Genomic DNA, 10,340 nt, shown 5'->3' with positions numbered 1-10,340 from the left:
ATATCTAAAAAACCTAACTAACATATAAGTTTGACTATTGTAGATGATTATCTATTAACCTGTATTTCCTAATTATACATTACATTTTAAATGAGTTGGACAAACACAATACCTTAATTAAGATCAGAAATACATGTTCACAGTATAACAAAATTGACTTTAAATTTGTACCAGTAAATCAAGATCCATACCAATGAAAATCTCTATAGCATATCCCCCTTTAAATGTAAACGGATGTTTATAAACAATCATTTAGGGAAATTGGATACAGTTTCTCTCAACTGCTTCTTGTTTTTTGTTGGGTGAAGTATTTGGGGGGGGGTGCTCATGGTAACCTTTCAGGAAATCTTGGTCCATAAAACCACATTAGTCCAAAAGGATTCCACAGGTTCTTATCTGTTTTTTTTTCAAGAGCACAAATCCACTTTATTTATTTACTTTTCATTGGTTTAAATCCAGGATGGGTACAGCATCACATGGATTCTGTGTCCAATGGCCTTTGCAGGAAGGCTGCTTCAGAATTTGGTGTGGACCATGCCACTGTTTCCATGGGCCCGAGTTACTTTCCCCCAGATCACTCTGGTTTTGTTTGGTTTGCCTCCAGGTGTCACTGTGTTGTTCTTTGCTTTATACACATAAGTGCATCTCTTGCCCAAGTAGAATTCAGTTTCATATCGGGCAAAAACGCCTTCAATTTTAAGGAGAGCTGTGTATGCTCTCTGGTTCTGGGGACCTCACTTATAGCCAGCAAAAGTGGCCTTGCACCACAGCCTTCCAGACATACTGTCCTTTAGAAGTCCTGTTCCCAGCAGGCCTCCACAGGCGCCAAGATGGCTGAAAGAGGAAGCCAGGTTCTTATCTTTTGTGGAAACAAAAACCAAACCTCGTTTCCAAAGCAAAAAATCCTTAGACCCAAATTTGGAAGTCATGATACGTTTATAACATATATGCTGGTTTAGTTTCACAACCTGTATAATGAAATGTCTCTCTGTACTTAGCTCCTTCACAGTCAAAACATTAAAAGAAAACACAATAATATACATAATCAAGACTTCTGTGTTTTTCCATTTTTATGTGGCTTATTTATTTTTACTTTATTACCTTTTCTATGAGTTTAATATTTATTTAATCATCTTTACTTCTTTAATCTATGGTTGTCTGCACTCATTTATTACATTTACTGTCACTTTAGTCTTTTTCCTCTCTCTCCAAAGCCTCATACATTTATCCAACACTGTGACTCATTTAGAGGTCTTTTCCATCTGAATTTATATTTATTGCATATCTGTAATTATCTTTTGACTGGGGCACCTTTTTTTAATGCTAAGTGGGTGTGGCTAAGACCAACTCTGCAGTCCTGCCTGCTTGCTCCGTGCAGTACAGCATGGTGGAGACATGTTCACGGCCACTGAAAGTCGTGCATATTGTCTTCATTGTCAGGGACACAGAGGGGCAATGTTACCATTAAGCAAGTTGTAGCACTCTGCTAACAAATTCCATTTAAATGTTCGGTCTCCTGAAGGAGCCAGAATTCATGCTGGCAGCATGGTCCAGCAAACTGCCATTTCAAAACTGCATGGCTCTTTTTTCTGCTACTGCTGACTCAGGAAAACCTCTCTTAAGGGAGCCATAGCATTAAGCTGTGCTTAGTTCTATTTTTTAATTATTATTTTTATTTTTACTTTTTTGCCTCGAATTCCTTCCCGAACTCTCTCGGGTTTTAAGTGGACTTTAGTTGACCACGTTGGTGTGCCAATTTGTTGTAGGAGGTCGTTAGTTCATTTCCTGTCCACCCAGGCTCACAAAATAGCTTACAGAAACTATGTTATTTATAATATTATTTGGCCAACAGATTAAGCATATTTCTGGCAAACACATATCTTTAAATTAACCCATCTCCATTAATCTGAGTATCACCACAAGAGTGTGGCTTACCTGGTAAAGTTCCGGAGTCTGTCTCTGGTGGGGCTACATGACTTCTCTCTGACTTTGACTTCTTTCTCCCAGCATTCAGTTTACTTTTCCCTGCCTAGCTCTGCTCTATCCTATTTCAGGCCTGAAACAGCTTCTTTATTAACCAATGGTATTTACAACATATAAAAGGGAATCCTACATCAGGGATTGGAACTTTATCTCAGGTAAAACAAAATGCGAGATGGGCTGAACTTATAGGGACAGAAGGACAGAAAGGAAATTAAAGTCATATGTGACTAACATGACAATGAATTTATGGGGACATGACTTGTTACAGCAGTGGAATACCCAGATTAACATTTCTCCAATCTCAGAAACAAACCATAAACTAACATATGTTTCTGAGAAAAGTATTAAAAGGTATTATTTTAAAAAAAACAGACATCAGTGATTCATGTTGTACATAAACAGGGCACAATAGCTGCTAATCTTTCAATGGCACCACCAGCCCTACTTTTAAAATAATTAACTGAAAAAACATGTCTGGTGAAACAGTGGCCTTTGACATCAGAAAAATTACAGGCCTTAGAATAGTTGGTACAGGAGCAGCTAAATCCTCAGCATATTAAAGAATTTATTAGTCCTGAATTCTCCTGTATTTGTTATTAAAAGACATTTGGAAAATGGAAAATGGTAATAGATCTAAAAGCCATTAATAAGGTAATTCAGCCAATGAGTTATTTACAATCTGGAATTCCCTTGCCTTTTTTATTACCTAATGGGGTTGTCTATTATAGTGATTGATTTAAAAGAATGTTTTTTTTAACTCTACCTTTGCAAAAACAGGATAAAGAAAAATTTGCCTTCACAAGGCCTATTTGTATTAGAAGATATCAATAGAAAATTTTTCCACAAGGAATATTAAACAGTCCTACCTTGTGTCAATATTTTGTAAAACAGTCATTCATAATTAGTTTTCTCGATCTATAATTTAACATTATATGGATGATACCTTACTAGCGAATTCAGATGCAGATACCTTAAAATTGTCTTGTTGGGGATTACAAATTGCTTCTAAATATACAAGAGGAGATTCTATTAATTACCTAGGATATAAGAAGGTTCACAAAAATTTCAACCATAGAAAGTAAAAATCAGGAGAGATCAGTTACAAACTCTTCATGATTTTCAAAAATTGCCAGGAGATATTAACAGCCCACAATTGGATTGACTACTCAAGAAACTAAGCAATTTATTTTAAACTTTACAAGATGATAAGAACTTAATAGTCCAAGAAAATTATCAATTGTGGCTGAGGGAGAATTGACTTTGGTAGAAAAGAAATTACAGGATGCGCATGTAAATCACTTGGATCCAGAGCTTGATTTATTCTGATTATTTTACCTTCTACACAATCTCCCATAGGAATTCCTATGCAAAGAGAAGATAGTATCTTAGAATGGATATTTTTACCACACAAACAAGAGTAAAATTTGAAAACCTAGTGAACTGATTCAAAATGAGGATGGAGCCCAACAATGATTATTTCACCTGCATGTGGTAATACCACAAATCTGACAAACACCACTCAAATATTGACTTTGGACTACAAACTACTCAGGACAGTTTCAAGGTGGCTAGCTGAGGTGGTCCAGACCACAAACTATGCTATCTAGGACTCAAGATAAGCCCTGCACTTTCTCATTACACAGAGACTGGACAACAAATGATACAACTAGCTATCCCAGGAATTGACAATTATCTCAATTTTTCAGGATCCCCTAAAGATGCCATTGCCCCCAGAGAAGATGAAGTAATTTTAAGAACACAACTTCCATATTTCCAAGAGGTGGGATGAGCAGATTCTGGTCATTCAGTGGGTTATGGATATTTGTCATCCTTTAGGGGGGTTGGGTAAAGTTGTTATTGGAATAGGAAAAAGTTGTACAAAGGACATTATATTCAGGGATCTTGTTCTGAAAAGAAAAGGGGGGGATATAGAAATGGTAAGGTAGAAAAGTAGATTATTGAATCTACTTTTAAGCCAAAAAAGCAACTACTAGTCTTAAATATTTTATATTAATATAGATTTTTACATATTGATACAAATTTGAGGTTATCTTTGTTAGAACATGCTGTAATACTCTTCTGCTCTTATTTAAGGTATTGTACCTTTATGGCTCATTTAACAATGTAATGTAAATTTCTAGTCTTTGAAAGTTATTATTATAAACTGTTTAGGATAATAAAGAAATGCAGGTTAGTATTTTATCCCGATTACAATAAAACTTGTAGTCATGTTAGGTTTCTTTCAAAGTTAAACCAAGATATATTTTAGCTAGGTGGTCTTCAAACACTTTAGATATCTACAGAATATGGCATTTAAGATGTTTTAATAACATAAGGGTTTTCATGACCATTAGACATGTCTGCTCCTGGCAGCACCAATCTACTTCAGAGAAGATGATGGACATTGAAGAAACTCCATTTGGAGTTTACTTTCTTCATGGCAAAAGTTAGCCACTGGGCAAGAAATTGCTCTTGCCTCAACTGCTGACAGTATGCTGTCCTAATTGGACAAGCAGAATGCAAAAGAAAGTGATTGCCAAACTTTTCCAAGACAGGGTAGGGAAGTCCTTCAAAATTCCTGCTTCAGAGAAAAGTCTATCAGATATTCTAGTCCTATAGGCCAAAGATAGATGCCCCAACCAGAGGAATCTTGGGTGACTGTACAGGCAGCCACTGATTCTGTCATTTCTTAGTTTTTGAAGTTGTTTGTTCTGTACTTCCTCTTTATTCAGGTAATATTATATCCTTCTCAGATCTCTGATGGAGTTGAAGACGAGATAGTTATAGTTTTTCTTATAAAAAAAAAAGCTCAGAAAAGAAACTCACAACAGAGGTGTAAATGTATACAGTTGAGAGAGATAAAAAGATAATTTTGGGGTGGTAATACAAGTTAAGATAGAAAGTGAATTAGGTACAGCAGTTTGAACTCACTAAGATAGGATAGAGAATGGCGTATTTTCTCTGAATTTGCCAAATGTAAATGAACTGTACATTGTTAATGTAGTTCTTACCTGTATATATTTGTATATAGTTATTCCATTTATTGTATATAATTTTACCATGTTAGTTAAAACCTTCACTTTTTATTTAGACAGAAAGGGGAAGTGTTTGATATTTTGATTGTGTTCTGACAAATTCTTGGAGTCAAAGGGCAGAACTAGCCACTACCTGATCAAAATGAATCAGAGAGGTTTGGAGGACTGTTGACAGAAAAGAGACAGGAAGTAGTAAGGTGGGTCTGAGAGATGATCTCAGTCCTCTAGGAGGAAGGAATGGAAGAGGTAGGAAGTCACTGGGGGCTGCTCCCCTGCTTCTCTGATTTTTCTGGTTCTTACTCTAAATCTGACTCTCAGGTTTTTAATTGATAAAGAATAATTGGTTAAGGCTTGATCTGCCTGTTTGGGTGACAAGCTATGGGTGGGTACACTGCTATTTCATACCTCATGTAAATTGCCTGTGGTGTAGGTCTACTGAGCACTGACTGAGTGGGTTGGCTCATTGGTCAGAGACCTAAATGGAATAAGAATAGGTTGGAGGCAACTGGTAAAAGAGGCCAGTGAGAGTGTTCCTAAAGTACATGGATGCTCATGACCCATATTACAACCCACAAGAGCTCTCAAACTCCACCATTCCTAATTCCATTTTCACATTCAATTCTAATCCATCTAGTGTTGGGGACTGTGGACCCCCAGACCCTGAATTTTCTGTGAACCCCTGCCTGCTGGAGTAAACAGCTTGTTTTCCTATGCTTGCAGCTGCTCTGAGCTTGAGACCCTCAGGAGTTCCTGGTGGCAGGGGAATGTTTTTCTGGTGGGCTTGCAGCTGAGAGTTAGGGGATGGCCATTAGTCAAGGAGACCCTCTATAAGCTGCTCTGTAACACAATAAAGGGCATTCTTGGGCATTCTTGGGGAATTTTTGGCATTGCCTGTGTCTCTATCTGTGTGTGTTTCAATCTCCAGGCCCTTACCTGACTCCCATAGCACGTAGAGCAGGCATTGAGCTACAATCTAGAAATTTTAATGGGTTTACCTTCAAATTATATTTAGATTCCAGTTACTTTTCATGCCTCCCTGTTACTACTCTAGTTAAAACAAACCTAATTTCTTTCCTGGGTCATTTACATTGCTTCCTTAATGATATTAATGACCCCAAATGTGCCACCTCCTTTCATTTTATCCTCCAATATGGCAGAAAGATTGAACTTTATTACGACATGCAGATCAGATTTCACTCTCCTTCTCATTTACCCACCACCCTTCACAAGGCTCTGGTGCTGGGCTTTCTCACACCCTTTCATTCCACGCCTTTCTGAGTTCACTCCACTGTGATTCCCACTAGTCACTCTCCTGCTCCCCTCACATGTCCCCCAATTCTACCTCTGGGCATCCAGGGCACTTTATTCTTCTTGCCCGCTCTTCCTGGGGTGTGCTCTTGGCTCTCTCTCTTACTCCTTCAAGCTGTGATCAGACACAATGGAGTACTACACAGCAGAAAAAAGTAATGCTTACTTTCTGAAAGGGTGTGAGAAAGCCCAGCACCAGAGCCTTGTTGAGAGTTCTCTGTTTAGGTCTATACTCCATATTTTCTTGAAGTATTTGTTCTTTTGATGACCAATTTCTTAAGTTCTTTGTATATTTTTGGAGATCAGACCTCTGTCTGATGTGGGGTTAGTGAAGATCTTTTCCCATTCTATAGGCTGCTGTTTTGTCTTGTTGACCATGTCCTTTCCTTTATAGAAGCTTTTCAGTTTCAGGAGGTCCCACTTATTAATTGTTTCTCTCAGTGTCTGTGCTACTGGGGTTATACTCAGGAAGTGGTCTCCTGTGCCAATGAGTTCAAGTGTACTTTCCACTTTCTCTTTTATGAGGTTCAGTGTGGCTGGCTTTATGTTGAGGTGTTTGATCCATTTAGATTTGAGTTTTGTGCATGGTAATAGATATGGATCTAATTTCATTCTTCTACATATTGATATCCAGTTATGCCAGCACCATTTGTTGAATATGCCTTCTTTTCTCTATTTGATATTTTTGCTTCTTTGTCAAAAATCAGGTGTTCATAGGTGTGTGCATTCATATCTGGGTCTTCCATTTGGTTCCATTGGTCCTCCTGTCTGTTTTTATGCCAATACCAGGCTGTTTTCATGATATCTTGAAATTTGAAGGCAATTGGATGGATCTAGAAAACATTATATTGAGTGAGATATCCCAGACCCAGAAAGACAATTATCATATGTACTAACTCATAAGCAAAGATAGCCAGCCTACAAATCACAATCCCAGAGAACCTATACAACAATGAGGACACTAAGAGAGATGTACATGAATCTAATCTACATGGGAAGTAGAAAAAGGCAAGATCTCCTGAGTAAATTGGGAGCCTGGGGACCATGGGAGAGGGTTGAAGGGAAGGGGAGAGGAAGGGAGGGGAGCAGAGAAAAATGTATAGCTCAATTAAAAAAAAGTAAAAAAAGAAAGCAAATATTACAGTGAAGCCAAGCCTGGATCTGCAGTTGGAATTGGAGTCCCTGCTGAGACACCTGCTCTGTTTTCTGAGTTTAACTCCTTCTGTGCACTTTGCCTGTCGGTATTCGACAATGTGAACTCCCTAAGAGAAAGGGAATTTTGTTTTGCTGGTACCGGATCTTTGGTGTTTAGTGCCCAGTATGTGGTAAATGTCCAAAAATATTTGTTGGATCGATGAGTTTACTTCAAGGGACTACAAACTTTTGGCGGTCTCCCTTCTGCTAGTGTAAGTGTCTTGAATGGATGCCTCACAAGCTTAGTCACCTGTTTAGAGAAGTCATCAGGGAATACAACCTGGGCTGAGGAAAGTGTGTTCAGAGAGAGAGAGAGAGAGAGAGAGAGAGAGAGAGAGAGAGAGAGAGAGAGAGAGAAAGATAACCTGGGCTAAGGAAGGCGTGGTATAAGGTATGAGAGAGATAACCTGGGCCAAGGTAGGCGTGGTCTGAGGTGGGAGAAAGATAACCTGAGCTAAGGAAGGTGTGGTCTGAGAAGACCTGTGAGAGACAAATAGGTGTGTGTGTACAGCCTCATTTTACTTGAAATTTGTTGAACTGTTACTATAGAATCAGGGACACCCAGCGGCTGAAGTTGAGAGACATCCACCTTATAGTAGTAAATCAGGCTGCAATCTACTTTCCCCAAAGCACCAATGTATTATCTTTTATTAAATAAACATGTCTTGGTTAGCATTTCTATTATTTTGATAAAACACTCCTACCAGAGGCAGATTGGGGACGAAAGGGTTTATTTTATCTTTTAGGCTATAGTCCATTATCCAAAGAAGTCATAGCAGGACTCATGCAGGGCAAGAACCAGGAGGCCATGGAGGGGAGCTGCTTCCTGCCATTTTCCTCATGGTGTTCTCCATCTGCTTTCTTATAGCACCTGGACCACCAGCCCTGGGGCAGCAGCTCCCCCAGCGAACCAGGCCCTCCCCCAGTCATCATCAATCAAGAAAATGCACCGCAAGCTTGCCTTTAGGCCAGTGTGGGGCTGGGGGTTTTCTCGGTTAAGGTTCCCTCTTCCAAAATGTCTCTAGCTAGTATAAGCTGACATAAAACTAGACAGCACAAATGACAAAAATAAAAATGGTTTTAGAAGTACATAAAGGGCCTGCCACATGGGCGTGCATTTTAAAAATCCCCTAAAACATCGTATCCTCGACTCTAGTTTCCAGTGTCATGCATTGCTGTCTTCTGAGTCTTATACAAAGTCGGATGGCGGTGGCAGCTAGGAAAACCACGGGAAACACGTGGCACGGAGAAAGACACCATTGCAACGAAGGCCGACTTTCTTTATCAGTGTGAACCCACGAACCCAGTGAATCCCCCCAAATCTACATTGCTGATGATGCCGTGAGTCACTGCATGACTCCTGGCTCACTGACCACTACAGAGCAGAATCATGAGGAATAATTCACTGCCTAGGCCAAAAGGACTGGAAAGAGCGGTCCCACCTACCACTCGAGTGATATATCAAATTAGAGGAAGACGCCATCCTTTCTTGGAAAGGATTAGCTCTGCCTCCTGGTGTACCTCCCCCAGAGGCCCAAGGCCAGATATTCTTGCAGTGAAGCGGCCTATTCCTGTACCTGCCTATTCAGGCTCCCTCTGCACAGCAGAACCATCAGAGTACCTCAGCACACAAAAATGTACTTCATCACCCCTCAGAGCAAGATGGCTTCTTGGATCAATGTTTTCTTTCTTCCTTCCCTTGACTGGGACACTAAACAGACTCAGAATAAACTGTCTCCGACTGAACACGCAAGAAATTATTCTCAGGCCAAGACACTTTGTTCTTAAAGCTGTTTCACTCTTTTGCTTGTAGGAATCAAAGTCCCAGAGACTACATTCAGGGCATAAACATGAGCGTTCCCGATTCTGAAGGGATAAGCCTTTCCCCTCGGTGCCTTTCCAGTGTGACTTGTTTTAATAGATGATCTGTGTGCACAGGATGGTGAAGTTTCTGCGCTCCTCAGGAGCCTGGGAAACTGGGGTCGCTGTTTGGCCTTCTCAGGAGCTGAGGAATTCTCACTTTAAGTTCTTTCTTCTCTTGGCTGTGCCCAACACCTGACCAGGCTATTTTTCAAAGTTTCACCATGCCACAATGTGAGGCTAGGCCTCCGGTGCAGGAGACTGTCCAGCATCTGGATTTTCTCTCATTCTGTAGGCAGCATTGTAAAAATGGCCTTTTCTATCCATTAGCTGCGCCCTCCTTTGGTAAAGCATGAAGCAGCCCAGAGGAGCCTCCTTGTCCACCTGGCCTGCACGCTAATAGCTCCTCAGGACATCAACAAGGCTTCTTCAGTGTGGGACCCTGGTGCTGCTCTCAGGGCCCTCTCTGGTGTGAGGTGAAGTGAGAACCACGAGACACCTTTTGCACGGAATCTGGGTCATTTGATTGATCTTGGCGGAGAGTGATTGGAAGTCAGTATTTTCCTGCGGAGAAGAGCAGAGACCGACAGTGGGAAGGCCTTCCTGCCCTGGCCTGAAGAGCCCTGGGACAGATGATTTCTGTTTCTTCCTTCCCTGTGATCTCTTTGCTGTCCTCATAACTCCTTAAGTAAGCAATGATCGAATTTTTACTTTGAGCAGGAATTAAGCTCGTCTTGTAGATAAATAATACAGAGATAAAGATTGTCTGAAACACCTAAGAGGAACCAAAGAGCCGAGGTAAGTCTATATCTGTTGAGAGCAGACTAAACCCAAAAAACAGTTTTAAAAAAAAAAGCCATAAAACAAAGCTCCAAAATTGGGGGACAGATAGAAGTCACAAGCTTTGCGATCTTCATTGACCTGGAAACTCTTCTGAAAGATAAAGTAGAGTCTAGGTGG

General features: G+C 40.1%; 1 pseudogene; it reads right to left on the bottom strand.

Annotated features, from left to right (window-relative positions):
• Positions 1 to 449: 449 nt before the first annotated feature.
• Positions 450 to 821, bottom strand: LOC126505871 (60S ribosomal protein L35a-like; annotated as a pseudogene).
• Positions 822 to 10,340: the final 9,519 nt, after the last annotated feature.

The sequence above is a fragment of the Alexandromys fortis genome, unplaced genomic scaffold (assembly GCF_014885135.2).
Source record: "Alexandromys fortis isolate MF-2015 unplaced genomic scaffold, M_Fortis_MF-2015_v1.1 scaffold_4, whole genome shotgun sequence".
NCBI classification, from domain to species: Eukaryota; Metazoa; Chordata; class Mammalia; order Rodentia; family Cricetidae; genus Alexandromys; species Alexandromys fortis.
Note: the sequence above shows the minus strand (reverse complement) of the source record. Positions and strands in the feature narration are given on the sequence as shown.